Raw genomic sequence first — 23,056 nt, 5'->3', positions numbered from 1 at the left:
TTAGCAACAAAGAAATGTTAACAATCATGCAAATTAGGTAAGGTTCACTTACATTGTTATTAACTAGGACAGTTTTCAACATATTGCCACTTCAGAAGTGGATGATGTTCTTTTCAGGCAAGCATGAACAATACATTTCCAAATGCATGGTGTGCAAACCATTACCAAGCAAGAGTTTGAATAAAGAATGCCGCCCTGGATTCATTTGGAGGTAAGAGTGACAAGGACCAAATCAGGCACTATGAAGATAACCTTGTGCATTTACAGCATCATATAATCCTGGTGACATCACGAACACAATCTGTGACACACATGGCATCCTCTGGACACTGGATTACTTTCCCTAAACCATGTTCCTCAGCTGCTGGTAGAGATGTGACAGCCTGCACCGCAAGGGACCGGAGTCCAGCCTCTAATTGCTGATGCACTTGGCTTGCGGAAAGGAGATTTTGAGTCTTAATCCTATTAACAGTGACTGTTGGGATTTACTCTTGATGCCTCCTCGGGGAAAGCAAGCATCCTCTCCAGCGAACGCTCTTCTCCGGTGGTGTAAAAGACAACAAAAATATTTAGCTTCTCCTTTTATATTTCCTCATAAGAGATTTCATTAAGGATCGGGCATTTTCGAAGAAAAACATTTTTTCTTGTTTCCCAAAAACACTACACATTTTCCACTTAACCGCTCATTTTGGATGTTATTTTTATTTTTGTATTTCCCAATTGCCTTTTAGCAAATCTCCCTGAAATGTGTTTGCCAAACATGTCAGCGTGTCCCCTCCATTTTTCCCTGTATCCCTTTTCTCCCTCTACTTGTAATAAGATTAATTATGTGTGGTGCACCACTGCTTATCCCCCATGAAAGAAAATCTAAAACGGAGGATTTCGACTTCAAGAAGGCTATTTCGCCCTGTTTCCGATGTTCTGAAGGGATTAATTTACCATATCGTATAGCCCTGCAAGAATGTGAAAATTGAAAACATCCATATTCATCGCGTGTTCAAAGGGATCCGCCTGACTTTGAATGTAAAAAGTGCATTTTTAACCTGAACAGGGACCTGCATCTGGCATTGCTTAATCCTATTAGCCCGACAGTTCCAAAGCTTTAGTGTATAATCATTAGCCGGTGTTAATCCTCAGACATGCCTTCGGCTTCAGCCTGTCAGGAGGAGTCCCTGCCGGGGAAATGTGGAGGTGCTGATAGCACACCACCAACTAATCTTATCTTAAATGCTTAGCAGCAGCCACTATCTGTGATAGCCAGGGAATTAAAAACACATTTTTTATTGGCTCCTGCTATCACCTTACTGTCGGTTTGGCAGATCACCTCGCGCGTCCCTGTCAGGGTGGCGCGAGCAGTGATGGTATTTAGCAGTGGCGGCAGGGGAGGACTGGTGGAGGGTTAAAATGCGTTTACTCTTCTGTCGCATGAACACCAGCGAAAGTAGCTAAAGCCGCCCAGGTGCTCTACGGCCCTTTTTCTGCAGACATGTCGTAATCCGATCTCGCGAGGCCTTTCAAACACTTACAGTTTCAACATGGCTGCTGGTTGGCAGCTCGAGCGGAAGGGATTTAGGCGATTAAGACTTTAAAGCAATTGCACAAAAAATATAACCCTAAATGTATTCTGATGATGTGTTGTGCCGTGCTGGTACACCTGTCAGTAAAACGAGCTAAAAGCCATCAGGTTTGCTATTGGGTTGCAGGAGCTTCCTTTACGTTAATTCACCAAATGCTATGGATAGCAGAAGTGACATCTCACACCCTTTGACCTTAATGACGTTACAGAAAGTGACATCATATGACCTTAGACTCTGCATATTACAATTAATGAACGTCACATGACCTTTTCCCTGATGACAGCACAACAATTGGCATCACTGAAGTTCCGTAATAACATAGATACATATCTTTTTCAGAGACCACCCATGTTAGGATGCTGATCTAAGCATAACATGCCATGGCTACATTAATCATTTCTCTTCTGATCACATGTAAAACTATGTGTTCTTAAGAGATATACACTGCTGCTTATTTAACACTTTCCTCTATTCAGTCAGACGTGATTGGTCATTGATTCTGCACAGTCTGTAGTTTTGATCCCTTCCAAAGGAAACAAAATATCTAGCTCTTCACGTTTTCCACAGTTTATTAATGGTGCCGTGCACCGAGCACACTACTAGAGGATACACTTTTGTAAATCTGTTTCCACACTATGGGGCATATTTATCAAGGTTTTCAAGTCACCTTTGCGCCATGAAGGGGACACAAGGGCGAAGCCAAAACTAAATGAGATTTATCAAGCCACTTAAGGCCACCTTGTGTGGCCCTCCCTGATTGGCTCAATAAATCTAGAGTAACGGAAGGCAGCGCAAATTACTGCCTTGAGTTACTCTGCAAAAGACACACAATTAATGTACGGAATGCAGAACAAATCAAAACATTGACCCCCAGTCAAAAGATCTGGGTTAAATACATCATTCTTTTGCCTACCATGCCACCCCAGTTTAGACCTGGCCATATGCAAATCACTCTTGACCCTGTACCTCATGGGAACAGTCCAGCCCGAATTGCCATACCAGGTCTTCCCTGGACCGGAAACAAGCATCATAGGACCGGTTTTGGGGTTTCACCCCTCATCAGCCAGGATAGCTTGAATCCAGTGGCATAGTGAGCCTGGGACACGTCTGGGTCTGGGCATACCCGGCGCCAGTGCTTTAAATGAAAAAAAATAAGTGCAGGTACTCATTAGATTGAGTTAGGGACGTGGCTAGTGGGCATGGTTAGAGGCGGGGTGAGACATGATGATAGAAAACACTTCTATTGAGTATTCATTTTGCCCTTGACAGTTGTCTTAAAGTTTCCATATGTGCAGAGTAACAGGTCCATATGCTAATAAAGGATGGTGTGAAGTACTTCTAGGAACAATGCAAGGAGCTTCTAAACCCTGAATGCAGCCAAGCCATCAAAAGTACTATTAGCACTTTCAGGCTAAGAATCAATGTGAACCGGGACGGCATAGCAGCATTAATAAGAAGCATTAGACATATTTCTTTTCAAATCCCACCTGGGTGTCCTGATTCTCTTTCTCTCTGATTTGGTTTCTCTCTCACACACAAAAATACACACAACCAGGCAAACACACACAAGCAAGCAGACAAATACTCTCTGTCAATCTTCACATCTCTAATTTCTCGTTCCTTCCCCCACTCACCTCTCTCCCATTTGTATCCATTTCTCTCACTGCCCACTCTCACTAGCCCAATGGTATCTTATAATACTCTACTATCACTCTTTCTATTTCTAATTTGCCATCTCCGAGCCTCTCTTACTCTTTCCATAGCTGTCTTGATGTCTTCCCCGTCTCTGTCGGTGCTTACCCTTTCTGTCTCTATTTTTCCTCCTTGAAACTGTGCTCTGCTCCTTCGATCTCTGCCCCCTCACTCTTCACCTTCTTTCATCCCATTCTCCTTCCTCTTCCCTCAGGCAGAAGGCCATATGGCCGGAAAGCTTGTAGTGGCAGACAGTGCACACTACAGGTTTGTGAGCATGCGCACAGTGCAGAGAGTAGAGGTCAGGAGAAGAACAATACTGGCCTCTGATGGACAGGTCAGTAGACCTCCTCCCACCTCACCTAGGCTCCAAGCAGGCCGCGTAGGCCATCGCCAACTCCTTATCCCAGCCAATGTCCCAGCAGGTGGAGGAGGGTGGGGTGGATTTGCAGGAGCAAGTGAGCCTCAGTGGGAGGCCAAGCGGTTAAATGGCACAGTCACTTATGCAAGCTCTCTTCCATCCCACTCATTCAGGCTGCACCCATCACTGTGTCCCTGCAGCCGATGTGCAATACAATTAACAAGGCAACCCAGCATGGAGGCCCAGCGGGGGGCGGATGACGGCAATGAGACCTTCTATCTAGCAGCTAAGCACTTGCCCCTGCGGCAGGCCTCCAGCAGGCCGTTCAGCTGAATAAGACAGACAGATTCCAAAATGGCAAACATGCTGCCAAATAAATGGGCCATCGGCCCAATCTGAGTACCGGTACTCTCATTGGCACTGGAGAAGCACCGGTACTCAGCTTGGTAAAAATAAGAAGTGCTGGTACTCAGTACCTGCGAGTACCAGCCCATTTAAAGCCCTGCCCGGCGCACTTAGGGCAAGAAAGCAAAAGACACACTATTGATGGACGGAATGCAGAGCAAATCAAAACATTCACCCCCAGTCAAGAGATCTGGGTTAAATCCATCATTCTTTTGCTAACTATGCCACCCCAAAAACGATCGATTTAGGCCCAGAGCTCTGTACTGGGGTGAATGTATGACATTGTTATGCATTCTGTCCATAAATTGTTCTCTTTGCATTTGTCACTCCCGAGTGGGACGGGTATGCCCAGACATGGGTCCCGTGCTCTCCATGCCTCTGGAGCCAAGCTATCCTGACTGATAAGGGGTGAAACCCCGAAACCGGTCCTAGGATGCTTGTTTCCAGTCCAGGGAGGACCTGACCTGGCAATTCAGGCTGGACTGTTTGGGTGCAGGGTCAAGACTGATTTGCATATGGCTGGGTTCAAACTGGAATGGTATGGGGAGCAATAAAACAATGGATTTAAGCCCAGATCTCTGTACTGGGGAGAATGTAGGACATTGCTTTTGCATTTTGTCCATCAATTGTTCTTTTTGATTTAGTTACTCTGCGGCAGAGAGGCGTTCCATAGGTGGAGCATGGGTGCTCCTATGCATCCACCTATGAATTCTCACACATTCTCAGATTTAGCAACATTGGTAGGCCTGAGAATTCATCAGAATTGTAGGTTTCCACACCAGAGGCACAATGAGGAGAAATATCGATTTCTCCTAGTTGTTTCCTCTTGTGCAGGGAGGTGTCACTTCCTGCGCAAAATAATCTTGCCTATCCCACCAGCAGTATTTTAGTGTGATGCAAGGGTGCATGCGATGTTGATAGGTAGACTAAAGTGCGTCAGTGCTAGGAAATGACAGGAATGTGCAGTAGAATGATAAATAAAGAATTCCTACCCTATCTCTTTCATAATAATCCTGTATTTGTAAAGTGCACAGCTACCCTTAGGTATCCCGGCGCTGGGGGCCGTCGGGAAGATTATGCAAACTATTGCCCAGAATCACATGGTGCTGGGCAGACCCCTGCCGCTGGTGCCGGGTATCGAACCGTGATCCCCAGCGTCCGGCGTCTGCCACCCTGGCTGCTGTATATTGCCCGCCGCTTAAATGCGGACCGCAGGACAGCACTTGTGTGTCTTCATGGATTGGTTGGTGTCCTTAATGGAGGCTTGATATTGGCAGAGAGCAGGCGGATGGAGTGATGCCAATCCACTGGGATTAACTTATTGGCTCTAACTGGGAATCCACGAGCTGACCCACAGAGGAAAAAGATGCGGGATTCTAAATACCACAGTGCTTTGAGGCCCAGTAGGGCGGTACATGCATTGATTTTAAAAAGAGGAACTGCTTTCAGCTCTTTTGTTTTCCCTTGCCTGTGCCTGTGACCAAGGGCGTGTGAGACCCAAAACGCGTCAGGCTTTGTAATTTTACAGACTCAACCTGTCTTTTTCTCCCCACTTCACCTTTGTTAAAGGACTGCTAAAACCTACCTGTGAGGCTATTTCCGTACGAGGGCAACTGGAAGTCCTTGTTTGAATACACAGTGTAATGCTAATACCTGCATAGTTGTGATACTGTGTCAGTGTGGAAATCAATGGTAGCCAGGTGAGTTGATTTTCCTCGCACATTGCCGTAAATGTTCAAATGACGTGAGCAAAACAGCATTCAGCCAGTAATGGGAGAACTGTGTTTTGGAACTTTATGAGGAGCATGACCCACTCACGCGCCCCAGCCTACTTAGGAAATGCCAATGTGGTGAAATGGTGCGTGTTTTGGAAGGGATTCGAGATACAGCATTTTTATCTACGATCGTGCAGGCTGGATGCTGTTTTGCTCACGTCATTTGAACATTTACAGCAATGTGCCAGGAAAATCAACTCATCTGGCTACCATTGAATTCCACACTGACACAGTATCACCGCTATGCAGGTATTAACATTACAGCCCACAGAGGGGCCTCCGCATGTGGGTGCCATTCAATATCCCAAGCAGATGTCCCAAATAGTGGCTCTGTGAACTACAGAGCCTGTGGCCCCCAACCTTAGTAGGGTGGTGCGTCTTTCGCGGCCGGGGACGCCGTGTAAAAAATGAAAGCTCCAAAGTTCCCCACCGGAACAAAGATGCACTCAGACATCTGCTAGCACCAGGCTTTTAAAGGGTAAGAACGGAACCGGCATGCCGATGCAAATAACAGCTTTCGTGTCGAGTTATGCATGCCTGACATGTTTCTGTGCTGCCGCACTTCATCAGAGGCTTCGACAGTCTTTCGTGCTGTTCAGACCCATACACACACAAGGAAAAATGTCACCCTTCGATGGGCTGCTCTGTTGAGCGTATTGACTTGTGGGTGTTGTAGTCTGGATCAGGGAACTCTACCCTAATGGGTACACGTAAATATTGCTGTTGCCAAAAAGTTCTGAGCCCACAGATGGGCCTCCGCATGTGGGTGCCGTTCAATATCCCAAGCAGATGTCCCACATAGTGGCTCTGTGAACTACAGAGCCCCTGGCCCCCAACCTTAGTAGCGTGGTGCGTCTTTCGCGGCCGGGGACGCCGCGTAAAAAATGAAAGCTCCAAAGTTCCCCATCCTTGTGTGTGTAAGGGTCAGAACAGCATGAAAGACTGTAGACTGATGAAGTGCGGCAGCACAGAAACGCGTCAGGCATGCATAACTCGACACAAAAGTTGTTATTTGCATCGGCATGCCGGTTCCGTTCTTACTCTTTAAAAGCCTGGTGCTAGCGGATGTCTGAGTGTATTCTTAATTCGCCCCCGGGGGCATTTTTTTCCATAATGGGGGGCTTGTAAGGCCCTCCGAGACCCGGGGAAAGCCAACCCCAGGGGTTTTAATTATTTTGAAGTATGCGGGGGGCTCACGGCCCCCCTCCCCCCGCAGCCCCGGGGACCGCCACCCCCTCGGGCTTTTTTTGAAATATATATTTTTTTAAAGTATGTTTTCAGCTCCCCCTCCCTCTCCCCCCGTACACGTCTCGGGGACCGCCACCTTCCTGGGGCAGTAATATGTAAAATGACCTTCCAGCCCCGGGGACCTGCACTCCCCAGGGCTTTTTAATGTTGGGAGGGGGTCGCGCGGCCCCCCTCCTGGAACCCTTGACGGCTCTGGGGACCACCATCTCCCAGGACCAGCTGTTGCAATGTCTCAGGGTGCCTACCCCCGGAACACTGCTGTTTGCTATGGTAGGGCTGGAGCGTCGCGGCTCCCACTTTACCACAGCAAACCGCTTTCCTATTTGAAAGAGAGAGCAAGTTAATCTGCTTTCTCTTTCAAGTAGGAAAGCAGATTGTTGTTCGTCAGAGAGAGCAGCATGTAAACTGCTCTCTCTGACAAAGCAATTCCGGCTCTCGAAGGACGCGGGGAGCCGTCTGGGATCGTGGGGGCATGGGGGCTAGAAAAAAAACAGGTTTTTTTTAGAACTAACTTTACTGGTGAAAAAAAGAGCTATATTTCTATGATAGTATGTAAAATTTTCAATTTTTTTTGTGCACCAGTTGTACTCTCTATGCATGTGCAGCCTCGTTTCCAAGCCCATGTTTCTTTCTTTTTCTTCAAGTTCGCTAAGCAAAACTGTCCTCATTTCAGGTATTAAATTTGCCGCTTTCTTTTCCCGGGCCGTGTGTGTCATCCTCTGCTATACTTTTGTAATATATTAATAATCACATTCTATCTATATTTATTTGAAACGTATTGCCGAGGCGCCAGACGGTGATTACATACTCCGTCCACTGCCATTTTAGTAGTTCTCCTCCGTTATTTTTATTATACCTGTTACTTTCATTTTACCGTCCGCCTATCTTCTCTGTGATCGATGAGATTTCCAGCCACAGACACCACGGTGTTTGTCCTTGGCCTCTGATGTTATCAGACTTGGTCACACGCATACCTAAAAACTAATTTGAAGCACGTAAGCCACAGCCATTACAACGCGTGTCCGTCACCACAAAGCCATTATCATGCTCATGCCTTTATGTCATACGCAAGAGGTTTCTAAATGTGGTACATGTTGTTTTGTTTTAGTTTGATTTACTTTCTATGTTGTAGTCCATCAGAGAAAATATAACTTATTGTACAGCCAGTACTTTTCAACCCTACTGTCAAACATCTTACTATAGTATTTCAAATTATAAATATTATTTTTGTATATCGTTCTTTTTATTAGCTTTTAATAAAACAACAATAACTTTAAACGTAACTTAAAAATAATGTAATAAACAACTAGAAAAATAACTTTAATAAAACAGTATTATAAACAATTTATGATGTGGACTCCAAAAGACGTTGGGTAGGTAATCTGCAAAACAAAAAAGAAAAAAAGAGTTTAAAGTTATGTAGATGTGACTAAATAAGGTGAAGCATTACAAGTGAAGGTAACACTACGATTTTACGTGTGCAGTGTGCCTAGTACATTTCACTTCTATTATAGTCTTGCGTTCAAGTGGTGTCTGTACGGTAGTGCCTACTGCGTTACTGACACAAAAGTGGCATAACGGGATTGTAAATACGCCGACTTATTTCTAATGCATTGCAATGAAGGCATTGTATATCTAGGCCACTGTGCTTACCTTGTATAAACACAGCGGTCACCGGAGTTCACAACTTGAATTCAACTCTGCTTCTGCACGTCTAAGTAGACAGCAGTGTCTATAACTTTAAAAGAGAAAAATAAATGATGTCACAGAGAGTGAGAGAGAGAACGAGAGAGAAAACAACATTAAAACTGTCTCGCAGAGTCTGGAGTTGAGATTTTTTCTTGAAAAGTCAGACTCAGATTTACAAGCTCCTTGCGCCACTTTTCCAATGCTAAAAGTGACACAAAAGTGGCGCAATAAGCTTGTAGATCTGTTTTTCAGACTGTTGTAACCTATCTGTTGTCTCTGCTCGGAGTTACTTATACATTTCTACAAAGTCAAGCTGCTGCACACTACCCACTCTCTCCTTTCACAAATAATTTGTTGTTGTTTCGGAAACAAAATTCTTCACCTAGTGCCATTGGCTTGATTGAAAGAGGGTGCTCTACGTGTTGAAGAAGCCTTCACTGTAATCAAGAGAGTTCACCACTTCAATTCAGATACGGTTGTATATAGCAGACTGGAGATAGCAGCGTCCAAAACTTTAAAAAAGAAATAGAAACGATGTGAGAGAGTAAGAAAGAGAAAGAGAGAAAAAAGGACATTAAAACGTGGGAGAGACACACACGACACAGGGGGGTGCCTGAAGCCAGAGGCGCAACCATAGTCAAAAATATCGGGGGGGGGGGCTAGAATTTTTTTCCGGGGGGGCTTATCTTCAAGCAAAAAGAAGAGTGGAGCTGCAGGGGCTGTAAGCGGGGGGGACATCAAAGCCTAATTAACAAGCAAAATGTTTTTAAAAGACCTGTGAAGTACTCGGGTACGACTGTGTGTGGGCCCAGGAAGCTATCTCATCCTAGCTGCAGCCCCTTTAGCCCAATGTGTGTTTTGCGCGCCTGCTGCATACTACACATTCTCTCCTTTCACAGATAACTTGTCGTTCTTTCGGAAACAAGCTTCTTTGGTCACCTTGTGCCATTGCCGTCGTCCTTGTTACATAATCCATCCTGAAGCTCTACATCTAAAAGATATTAAAATAAAGATGTTATGATTGGTAATTGTTACTATATTAATTTGGAGTTAGATAACATTGCGCTTTTATACACGTTCCTTCTCACATTTCTACGAACTGTTTGTATTGGTAATATTCTGGACATATCAGCGATTATAAAAACGTTCCTGCTATTGGGAAAAAAAATGTATACATGTAAATTAATACACTATATAGGAGTGCGTTCGTCTAAAATACTAAGTCGCGTTTTTGTATCTAGTCCGCTACAACCCTGCCTCCCTCTGATGCGTACTCAAGCCTCACTGCTCACCTTTTCGTGGATAAGACAGCTTCTGCATGATGTAGTCCCGATCTCCAACAAAGAAGTCTCATATATGGTGCCAAATCTTGATATCTCTATGGCTAACAACATACTCCTGCTCCCATCATCATTATCGCAGGTTCTTCACCCGCTCAGTACTTCGGGCACCACTAACTCAGTGACCAAAGAGGCCACGCATGTAGTAGTGGGCCCCTTGTTCGGTACTTTGGGAACAACTCTAAAATGGTGTACAACACGTGCGCTCCGTCTTTTTTATACAAAGGGTCACATGTGTAGTGACGAATGTGCTGGATGGGTGTGGTGTGGGTGTATACCAGCTATGAGGGAGTGTGTGTGTCGATCTGACAACTAGACCTGCAACTAAGAAATCGCTACAATGGAAATCTGGGCCTTGTACTGTTGTTGTGTTTTCCTGGTAGCGTAAGCACAGTAAGCTGTACTAACATATTCAGTCTTGATTTATTTACCACCTCCCCCAGGGGCTTTCAAATGTTCGGAGAGGGGTCAATAATTGTGCTGACTTTTCTCCTTTAGCGTGCAGTACTATATTGTTTTATAAAATGTATAACTCTTCGAAACATCTTTGCTCTTACGACGTACGGCCGCTATTTCCGTAATTGCTTTTAAAAGTAATATACGCTTATTTAAAGTTTAAAAATCTATTTCCATGATTATCCCAGATAATGTCTTCCCTTAATATGTACATTAAATACATAAATATATGTTTATGAACACTTAGAATCTTTCGCGCCGTACGCGTACAGGGCGCCCTACATGACGTCACGCGAGATTTATTATTATTTTTTAATCGCGCGGTACGCGTTTTGGGCGGGAAAAAAACGTGAAGCCCGCTTTATTGTTAATTAGCCTCCGGTGGGGGCCAAATCACGGGGGCAATTTTTTTTTCATGAAGGCCTGTGCGGGGATCGCTATCCCCCGGGTCTTTAACTATATATATGTGGGGGGCTCATGGCCCCACGGAGTTCCGGGGACCGCCTCCCCCCTGATGCCCCCCGAGGCCTCTTTTTATTAAAAAAAACTGTGCATGGGGGTTGTAAATGTGGTATTTTGCTTTCCTTTCTGTGGTGTATCCAGGGTAAATATAAAAAATTTTTGTACAGCCAGTATCTTTCTACCTGTTACCATAGTAACAGTTCATGGATCGCTTGCGTGAGTACAGAGGTTAGAAGATCACCACAATATGTTGCTAATTGAAATAGTTACTGTGCTGGAGATTTATATATTTTTTTTCATAGGAACCGTTAGTCGTAGAAGAAGTCAGTGGAAAAGTTTTGTAAGCGATTCCTTCCTGTTTGGGGAGTATTAGGGTAACGTACTCCAAGCGGGACTTTACAAATCTTAATGTTCAGTGGCTGTGAAGTATTAAAAGTAGAACGTTTGGCAGTCATTCCTTGCTCGTCTGTGGAACAACATGGACATTTTATTGGCTAAAGTGTTCCGTGCACAAGTTTGCTCTTTATTGGGTGGGAACGGTTCCCTGTTGTCAGTGATATTGTGATGCATTTTCCAAAGGAGTATGGGGAAAGAAAGTAGTAGAGGGCAGGTTAGGAACACTATTAACACTGTACAGTGCCCATAAGGTGGTCGAGAGGAATTATGAGGGAAAACATTTTTTTTATATGTTTCAAGGGCCATTAATATAATTGCCGTGTGCTGTACATATCACGGTGGAAAAATGACAGTGTCTATTGCTCTTTTTTTAAATCAAGTTTGTAGGTGACATACTTCTTAGGAGTACTATTTACTTATAATGTGGTGTTTACTTTCCTGATGGGGAGATGTGGTTGCGCAGCAAAAAAATCAGTCTAGGTTTGAAACAGTTTTTATTAAGCAAATACAAATAAACTTTCTTCAGAAACTCTTGCTGTATATATGAAAGGGGTGACAATTAAAAATGGAAGTTCATAAAATATCAGTTAAGCGTGGCTATATACTTCTTTTTTGTGCTACAGTTTGTAAAAGTGTTGCCCCACATTCTTATTGATGTAAGAGGTCATCAGTTACTTTTAGATAAAGTAGAATAGAAGTGCTACAACAAACACTCCCGCACTACATTATCTCAGATCAAGAGAACAAGTAAAAAACAGTTAAATACAAATGATTTCATATTACATAAAAATGCATGCATTATTATTTTTCAAATTCGTATTCTGTACAATTCAGGAACGTGCTGTCGTAGTGATTAGAGGTTGCAGACTGTTCCGCTAATAAATCACATACTCACTAAAGAATATATAGGATGGTACTCTTATAATATAAAGTACAGGTCCTATCTATTCTTTAGGGAGAAGGTGAATAGGAACTGCAACTAAGAATAGAAATTAGAAAATAACATTCAGAAATGTGGGGTTTATTAAATATTTAAAGTAACAAAGTATGCATGATAGCTATATTTTTTTGTTCTGCTGTTTCGTAAAATATGTTTCTTGAAAAAAATATTTGATCAAGTACCTTTTAATATTTGAAAGTTATATTATAGATGGCACTGAAAAATCTCCCATTCCTCTTCTGTAGCAATAGGACAATCTATTATAATATAACAATTGATACCATTGTTATAGTAAAAAGAAAAGGAAAATAAAGTTATGTATTTAACAGAACATCCATGATGAAATACTTTCGAGCGATAATTATTACTGAACTTCTCTTTTCCGGGAAGTGAAAAAGTTTGATCTTCGTGGTGACGGGTCATAAACTCCTCTGAGATCATGACGGTGAGAATAATAATATGTATATATTCTCACAGCACATGATCACAAGGGGAAAATAGACTGAAAACCGCGAGTCGGTATCGTTGCTTACTTATCGTTACTCTTTGTGATGACGGATCGTGAAGTCCACTAAGGTCACCAAGACTGTTAATGTTATAATATACATATTGACAGTATGTGATCTCTAGGGGAAAACACAATAGTAAGTGGAAGATGGTGATGTTGATTGTAAATGTTTAGGGTGTGCGTCGACGGGTCACCAACACCTCTCAAGCTAAGTACAGTGTGAATATTATAATATAAAAAGTCACTATATACGAGGTGAAAGGAGCCAGAAAAGGAGCAATGTTTGTTATAATCTATCTGTTTCTAAAAAAAAAGCTGCTGACGATACAGAGAAAAAGCGATAAACATGTAATAACATTTTTTTGTAGATATAATTGTTAAAGTATTGACAAATAGCCACAAAGTACTATGCCTATGCCATATTGAAACAAATAACAACTCCGGAATATGTTTGATGACGCAAAAAGATAATCCGATGCTAGAAAACGGAACCTGCAACATAGATTGGCGACTCAGAAATAACTCGCGAAAACTAAACTAATTACATAGTAGATGTGGTTTATATAGTTTTTGGTTGTTTAGTAGTCTACGGAAGGAAGCTGTGGGTTCACTTATTTAGATGGCACGTTTTGCAGTTTACATGTGCTCACGTTTTAACTGTTTTTGTCCTGCACATGTTCGGAAAAGTTACAAACTGTGAAGCTGTAATGGTTTCGATTTTGATCGTAACACATATAAGGTATTATTATCTTCATACGTTGGAGAGTTTAAAAAGTGTTACTCGGTAAAATGTGTTCTTTGCATTTTCATGATTAAAAACGTGTAAATAGAAGATATAAAAAAATATCGTTATCATTAGAAGAAAAAAAGGATTAATATTTGTTATTATTATGCTTTTTAATTTTAAAATGCTAGCATTTGTAAATTGTAAACCTACCCTCGGAAAGGTGTGCTTGGGAAGATTAATAAATAAGAAATGACTTTTTCTATGCACCGGCAAACTTGGCTTTTAAACTTTCAATTGCCCATTCTGTATCTTTACACTTCCTCCACACATTCTGCTACTGCTATTTTAGTATTGTAGTGTGCCATACAGCAGTATGTGTTTAACTATACACTATTTTAAAAGTGAAGTAGTTATACATTCAGCTTGACACTCTGCTTGCAGAACTGTTATCATTCAGTCAGTACCCAAGGTTTCATGCTGTAAAGTAGGCCTTAGAATATGGACTGCTTCAAACTCCTATTTACTATGCATGTACTCTTCTATACACCTGAAAACTTGTCTTTTAAACCTTTAATTACCCAGTCTCTATCCTTACACTCCCTCCAAACACTCTGTCACTACTGTTTCAATATTGTAGTGAGCCATACAGCAATACGTGCTTATCTATACACTGTACAAAAAGTGAAGCAGTTATACATTCAGATCGACACTCTCCTTGGACAACGGTAATAATTCAGTCACTACCCAAGTAGTCATGCAGCAAAGTAGGCCAAAGGGTGTGGACTGCTTCAAACACCTATAGATAATAAATGCACTTTTCTATGCATCTGTAAACTTGGCTTTTAAACTTTAATTGCCCAGTCTCTATCATTACACTCCCTCCAAACACTCTGCCACTACTGATTTAGTATTGTACTGAGCCATTCAGCAGAATGTCCTTATCTATGCACCGTGCTAAAACTGAAGCTCTTCTAAATTCAGTCAGGCACTCTCCTTGCAGGACTGTAATCATCCAGTCAGTACCCAAGTAGTCATGGAGCAAAGTATGCCTTAGGCCATGGACTGTTTTAAACTCTTAAAGACTATGCTTGGAGACTTCTATGCACCTGCAAACTTGCCTTTTATATGTTCAATTCCCCAGTCTCTATCCTTACACTTCCAGCAAACACTCTGTCACTCCTGTTATAGTTTTGCAGTGACTCATTAATCAGTGTGGAGTCATCCATTCACTATATTAAAACACTAATGGGTAGATGTACAATAACTGGCATATCCCCAGGGGTATGCCAGTTATTGTGCACTGTGGCATCATCAATATGGATGTGCCGTATTTAGAATGTGGTGCACTATGGGGCAAAAACGGTACAGATATGTGATGTATGTGTGCCGTGAAGGCGGCGCATTGCTTAAGTTGCATTGCAAGTGCAACGCATCTCTAGCAATGCTCGGGGGCTCTATGCTCACAATGCTGAGTCAATCCTTTCACCTGCTTTGAGCAAGTGCAGGGTTTTGACGCAGCATGAGTTCAAAAGTGACAAAGTGAAATCTTGTACATTTCACTCAGCCACTTTTAGGAGGTGTTCCTGTGCCGGAACGCCCCCCATCTCCCCATGTAAGAATGTCTCCTTCTGGTACAGGAATTTACAATGTAACGCACCTCCCAGATGCATCATATTGTAAATAACACACAAAATGACGCATCTTTTGCACCACTGCTGCATCAGAAAAGTGATGCAATAGCAGTGTAAAAGAGGCAGAAGGAGGTTGTAAATCTGCCCCCAACACTGAACACTGATGACATCATCCAGTGAATGTGTGTCTTTCTGAAAAAAGTAATATTTTTTATATATGTATATCTAAAGGTTGATGGAAGAATAAATGGGTAAATAAGTGTCTAAATGGATTTTTTTTGTAAAATTGATTGTACAACTGACTTATTAAGTGTATCTTAGTGAATACATGTATTTGCGAGTAATGTTTAAATATGTAAATATCTGTATCATTGTCTCACTTTGTGTATAAGTGGCTGCCTGGGTTTTGAGTAGCTACATGAGTGTCTATATGGGTTATTAGTTGGTTTTTTGAGTATCAGTATGAGTGTGTGTATGGTTTGGTGGGGGTATTACTTAGCACACAGATGCAAGAATGACTGACTCACTGTTTGTATGTGTTTTGAAGACAGCATGGGTGCAGGACTGGATGGATGGATGAGTGTGTGTATGGGTGTCTTAGTGAGTGAATAACTGTCTCAATAGTATCGTTATGAGTAGTTACATATGTTTTAAACTAGTATATGTGAGTATTGATGTATATAAGTGAGTATATGTGAGAGTGAGAGATTGGAAGAGTTCCTGTATAAATAATTATGTGTTTCTATAAGTGATTGTTTAAGAGAGTAAATATGTGTACGATTCTGTAGAAGTAAGTGTAGTGGTGTGTGTATAGCTTTATATGGAAATAAATGGATGTTTGTTTTTTTGCATGTGTGAGTATGTGTGTGAGTAACTCTATGGATGAGTATGAATGTGTAACAGGATGTATAAGTGTATGAGTACATGTATGAGTAACTATATAGAGCTGTTGGTGAATGAGTGGATGTGTATGTAGATGTTGGAATTACTGAATAGGTTGTTGTAACTGGTATTGGTATCTCCATTTTATTGAAAATTTCAGTTTCTATTTTTGAAAGTGTGTATCAAAGGTTATATTAGGGCGATAGGAGGTCTGCCACTCTTTCACAAGGATGATGTCATCAGTGATGTCATTTGAGATGTCATCAGTGATGTCATGAGTGATGTCACTGACCATGTCATGAGTGATGTAATATGTGACGTCATCAGCAGTGCATTGCGGGCGCGTGAGTTATAGTTAGCTGAACTAACTATAATGGGGGAATTTCAATGGTTTTGTATGAGTGAAATGTCCAGCTAACTATAACCTGTGTGAAACCTATGTTTTTTCAGTGAATTTCTAAGGTTTTTTAAATGCTAATTCCTAACTATAACGTGGCTGAAACCTATTGTTTTCTCTGTGAATATATATACACTTGACCACTGTATATAAATTTTTTTTTTGTTTTTAATGCACTGGCACTTATTCATTTCACATTCACGTTTTGATATACAGCACCCAGAGGAGATTTAATAGAGTGATTGCGAAGTCAAGCATTAAGTGCAGTTTGAGATCACTCACATGAGTTTAAGTAATAACAGTGAGGGGGCAGTAATTGTATAGATGCGACATATAAGATGCAACAATGATTGATAATGAGTATCTCATGGAACAGTAATATAACTATGAGCCCCTAGTCGTAATATAAAACCGTTTTTTTGCTTATAAGGTATTACATTTATGTGCATATATGGTGTATATATATGAATTTATATTTTATATATAATTGTGATAGATTTTGATACATGTATTTAATTAACTGACAAAAATATATTTTTCTATTATGTATTTATATTGGTAAAAAAAACGAGGACTAAAAGACGGGGACGTTTTAGACACTGCGGGCCAGATGTAGGTAATTTCCATTTACCGATTCATAAATACCGACTCATACCGAATCGGTATTTCTGAATCGGTAAATGGTATGTAAGTAAAAATTTGGTAATAGTTACCGATTCGGTATGACTCGGTAACCCAAATCGGTAATTACCGAATCGGACAATTCCGAGTCGGTAAATTCCGAGTCAATGAAACCCAAGCATTCCTATGGGCCTCCTGGCCTATAGGAATGAATGGGATTCACAGAATCGGATAAATCCGAATCGGTAATTACCGAATCGGTTATTACCGAATCGGTAATTACCGAATCGGGAGTTTGAAAAACGCCATGTGAGCCTGCCAACCAATCAGGGACACCCTACACACACCACAACCAAGGCCCTGAGAATCCAACCAATCAGATTGAAGCACCCCACCCCAGTACCTGGGAGTGGCCACACCCATGCAGGTGCAAACCAACAGAACAAACAATTTAGCAGAGGTGAGAGGAGCAGAGCATCCACAGGCAAGCAGTGCTACAGAATGGAGTCACATGAAGGCCAAAAGGATGGTGGGGAGAGAAAAAGGAAGATCAAGTTCAGCCCAGAGGAACTACAGGTGGCTGTAGAGGAAATTGTAAGCCACTACAGCCAAATTTTCGGGAGACAGTCTCTGCATGTTGCAGAGCCTGTGAAGAGGAACATTTGGATTTCCATACAGGGCAAAGTGAATGCCATTGGTGTGACCCACCGGGAGAGTGAGGACATAAAAAAGCGGTGGTACGACCTGCGCATTGTGACAAAAAAAAAGATTGTAGCCCAGAAAAAAGATGCTGGTGTGACTGGAGGTGGCAGGAGCAAAGCACCAAAGCTGACAGCGATTGAGGAGCTAGTGGAAACCACCATGGAGCCAGAATGCATCCATGAAATAGGAGACCTGGACAGTACAGCAAAAGCTACAAAGAAACAAGGTAAGAGGCATGTACCCGTATCCACAACCATCAACCTGACCCCGTACCCCACTGTGTAGAATCATCACACTGCATAACAGCTCATACTTGGTGGCAGCAATGCATCATGGTAGACGTAGTCATGAATACATAGATGCAAACCATCCACCACATGATTCTGGAAGGCATGCCACACACATCACCAAACACACAATGTGCACTGGGCAAAGGTGTGTAGACAATTTATTTCAGAACTACACACAGATGAACAACAACATTGACCCTATGTCAATTTCATTCCACAGGAGAGTCCTCACGCAGTTCAGCACCACCAAGGGAGGAGAGGGCAGCAGCAACTAAGAGAGGGGAGAAAGAGAAGAGAAAATCTGGTCACAGCGCGGTAGAAGGAGGCAACGACACCACCCAGGAAGCCTCATCACCAGACCGACCCACAACACCTGTCCCACTTTCCCCTCTGTTGTTTGGATCTCCTGACCTGTCAAACACACCCATAGCAATGTCCAGGGTGTCCATGCCAGGAGGGGCAAGTAGGCATGAGGAGCCCCCTCAGAGGATCCTGCAAACCTCTGAATCGGAGGATGAGGTTGATGTCCCCCAGAAAATTGCACCTGTGGCTGACAGGGCTAGACCACCGATTGCAGCAGGCGCGGCGCGCACCAGTGTTGTTGGCAGGAGGGCACGTGAGGGTGGGGAGGAGCAGGAAGGGGAGAGTGTATTCTGTGGCCTGGAGGGCACAATGGTGAAGGTACAGCGCCAGAAGGCCAAAGCACTGTTAGCCATGCATAGGCAGGTTCGCTGCATGAACTTAAAATGACCAACATGGACAAGGGCATAGGCCACATTGCATCAAGTCTGGACCAAATTGCAAAGGGGATTACAGACATCTCCACATACATGGGAGTACTGTCGGATAAGTTGGACAGGGACCCTCTACAGCGTGGCAGGTATCGACAGTATATGCGCCAACAAACAAAGGCAATGAACAGATTTGGCACAAGTACGTCACTACTGTGCCGACGCTCTATTTCCATGCAGGATGCAATTGTGCACTGCTGCACAGACTTAACACGGGGCATGGCAAGAGTGACCTCTGCGATGGAGCAGATGCTCAACACTAACACAGGCAATGCCGGTGACACGGGTGTGGAGGAGACAGAGGGGTCAACCAGCAGGAGTGGCTCCAGCACACCAGTTCCGGAGGTGCGCAGGAGCGGCAGGCGCAGCCATGCTGAGTCTGGCCCCAGCAGGGAATCTGAAAGCCAGGCACAACAATCGCGCAATGTAGTGCGTGGACGGAAGCACTGACCTATGCTGCAGATTGACTCAACTGCACACAGTGACGGCAACTGAGCAGGAGCAGCCAGAGACATTGACTTTGATTAATGAAGCCTTTTCCGATGTGACAATGATGATGTAGTGAAGATTAAACTACACTTGTCAAACACTACACCTGTCTATGTGTCATACATTACCTAGAAATATCGACGTGTAATTTCTGTCCGTCTCAATCTACCATCTAGTGCTGCTGGTCCTGTTGCCTGGGGCTCTGCATGTTCTTGGTCATCATCGATGTATGTGTGCCGTGAAGGCGGCGCATTGCTTAAGTTGCATTGCAAGTGCAACGCATCTCTAGCAATGCTCGGGGGCTCTATGCTCACAATGCTGAGTCAATCCTTTCACCTGCTTTGAGCAAGTGCAGGGTTTTGACGCAGCATGAGTTCAAAAGTGACAAAGTGAAATCTTGTACATTTCACTCAGCCACTTTTAGGAGGTGTTCCTGTGCCGGAACGCCCCCCATGTCCCCATGTAAGAATGTCTCCTTCTGGTACAGGAATTTACAATGTAACGCACCTCCCAGATGCATCATATTGTAAATAACACACAAAATGACGCATCTTTTGCACCACTGCTGCATCAGAAAAGTGATGCAATAGCAGTGTAAAAGAGGCAGAAGGAGGTTGTAAATCTGCCCCCAACACTGAACACTGATGACATCATCCAGTGAATGTGTGTCTTTCTGAAAAAAGTAATATTTTTTATATATGTATATCTAAAGGTTGATGGAAGAATAAATGGGTAAATAAGTGTCTAAATGGATTTTTTTTGTAAAATTGATTGTACAACTGACTTATTAAGTGTATCTTAGTGAATACATGTATTTGCGAGTAATGTTTAAATATGTAAATATCTGTATCATTGTCTCACTTTGTGTATAAGTGGCTGCCTGGGTTTTGAGTAGCTACATGAGTGTCTATATGGGTTATTAGTTGGTTTTTTGAGTATCAGTATGAGTGTGTGTATGGTTTGGTGGGGGTATTACTTAGCACACAGATGCAAGAATGACTGACTCACTGTTTGTATGTGTTTTGAAGACAGCATGGGTGCAGGACTGGATGGATGGATGAGTGTGTGTATGGGTGTCTTAGTGAGTGAATAACTGTCTCAATAGTATCGTTATGAGTAGTTACATATGTTTTAAACTAGTATATGTGAGTATTGATGTATATAAGTGAGTATATGTGAGAGTGAGAGATTGGAAGAGTTCCTGTATAAATAATTATGTGTTTCTATAAGTGATTGTTTAAGAGAGTAAATATGTGTACGATTCTGTAGAAGTAAGTGTAGTGGTGTGTGTATAGCTTTATATGGAAATAAATGGATGTTTGTTTTTTTGCATGTGTGAGTATGTGTGTGAGTAACTCTATGGATGAGTATGAATGTGTAACAGGATGTATAAGTGTATGAGTACATGTATGAGTAACTATATAGAGCTGTTGGTGAATGAGTGGATGTGTATGTAGATGTTGGAATTACTGAATAGGTTGTTGTAACTGGTATTGGTATCTCCATTTTATTGAAAATTTTAGTTTCTATTTTTGAAAGTGTGTATCAAAGGTTATATTAGGGCGATAGGAGGTCTGCCACTCTTTCACAAGGATGATGTCATCAGTGATGTCATTTGAGATGTCATCAGTGATGTCATGAGTGATGTCACTGACCATGTCATGAGTGATGTAATATGTGACGTCATCAGCAGTGCATTGCGGGAGCGTGAGTTATAGTTAGCTGAACTAACTATAAGGGGGGAATTTCAATGGTTTTGTATGAGTGAAATGTCCAGCTAACTATAACCTGTGTGAAACCTATGTTTTTTCAGTGAATTTCTAAGGTTTTTTAAATGCTAATTCCTAACTATAACGTGGCTGAAACCTATTGTTTTCTCTGTGAATATATATACACTTGACCACTGTATATAAATTTTTTTTTTGTTTTTAATGCACTGGCACTTATTCATTTCACATTCACGTTTTGATATACAGCACCCAGAGGAGATTTAATAGAGTGATTGCGAAGTCAAGCATTAAGTGCAGTTTGAGATCACTCACATGAGTTTAAGTAATAACAGTGAGGGCGGCAGTAATTGTATAGATGCGACATATAAGATGCAACAATGATTGATAATGAGTATCTCATGGAACAGTAATATAACTATGAGCCCCTAGTCGTAATATAAAACCGTTTTTTTGCTTATAAGGTATTACATTTATGTGCATATATGGTGTATATATATGAATTTATATTTTATATATAATTGTGATAGATTTTGATACATGTATTTAATTAACTGACAAAAATATATTTTTCTATTATGTATTTATATTGGTAAAAAAAAACGAGGACTAAAAGACGGGGACGTTTTAGACACTGCGGGCCAGATGTAGGTAATTTCCATTTACCGATTCATAAATACCGACTCATACCGAATCGGTATTTCTGAATCGGTAAATGGTATGTAAGTAAAAATTTGGTAATAGTTACCGATTCGGTATGACTCGGTAACCCAAATCGGTAATTACCGAATCGGACAATTCCGAGTCGGTAAATTCCGAGTCAATGAAACCCAAGCATTCCTATGGGCCTCCTGGCCTATAGGAATGAATGGGATTCACAGAATCGGATAAATCCGAATCGGTAATTACCGAATCGGTTATTACCGAATCGGTAATTACCGAATCGGGAGTTTGAAAAACGCCATGTGAGCCTGCCAACCAATCAGGGACACCCTACACACACCACAACCAAGGCCCTGAGAATCCAACCAATCAGATTGAAGCACCCCACCCCAGTACCTGGGAGTGGCCACACCCATGCAGGTGCAAACCAACAGAACAAACAATTTAGCAGAGGTGAGAGGAGCAGAGCATCCACAGGCAAGCAGTGCTACAGAATGGAGTCACATGAAGGCCAAAAGGATGGTGGGGAGAGAAAAAGGAAGATCAAGTTCAGCCCAGAGGAACTACAGGTGGCTGTAGAGGAAATTGTAAGCCACTACAGCCAAATTTTCGGGAGACAGTCTCTGCATGTTGCAGAGCCTGTGAAGAGGAACATTTGGATTTCCATACAGGGCAAAGTGAATGCCATTGGTGTGACCCACCGGGAGAGTGAGGACATAAAAAAGCGGTGGTACGACCTGCGCATTGTGACAAAAAAAAAGATTGCAGCCCAGAAAAAGGATGCTGGTGTGACTGGAGGTGGCAGGAGCAAAGCACCAAAGCTGACAGCGATTGAGGAGCTAGTGGAAACCACCATGGAGCCAGAATGCATCCATGAAATAGGAGACCTGGACAGTACAGCAAAAGCTACAAAGAAACAAGGTAAGAGGCATGTACCCGTATCCACAACCATCAACCTGACCCCGTACCCCACTGTGTAGAATCATCACACTGCATAACAGCTCATACTTGGTGGCAGCAATGCATCATGGTAGACGTAGTCATGAATACATAGATGCAAACCATCCACCACATGATTCTGGAAGGCATGCCACACACATCACCAAACACACAATGTGCACTGGGCAAAGGTGTGTAGACAATTTATTTCAGAACTACACACAGATGAACAACAACATTGACCCTATGTCAATTTCATTCCACAGGAGAGTCCTCACGCAGTTCAGCACCACCAAGGGAGGAGAGGGCAGCAGCAACTAAGAGAGGGGAGAAAGAGAAGAGAAAATC

The sequence above is a fragment of the Lissotriton helveticus genome, chromosome 2_1 (genome assembly GCF_964261635.1).
Source record: "Lissotriton helveticus chromosome 2_1, aLisHel1.1, whole genome shotgun sequence".
Taxonomy (NCBI): Eukaryota; Metazoa; Chordata; class Amphibia; order Caudata; family Salamandridae; genus Lissotriton; species Lissotriton helveticus.
The sequence above is the reverse complement of the archived record's forward strand: the minus strand, read 5'-3'. Positions refer to the sequence as shown.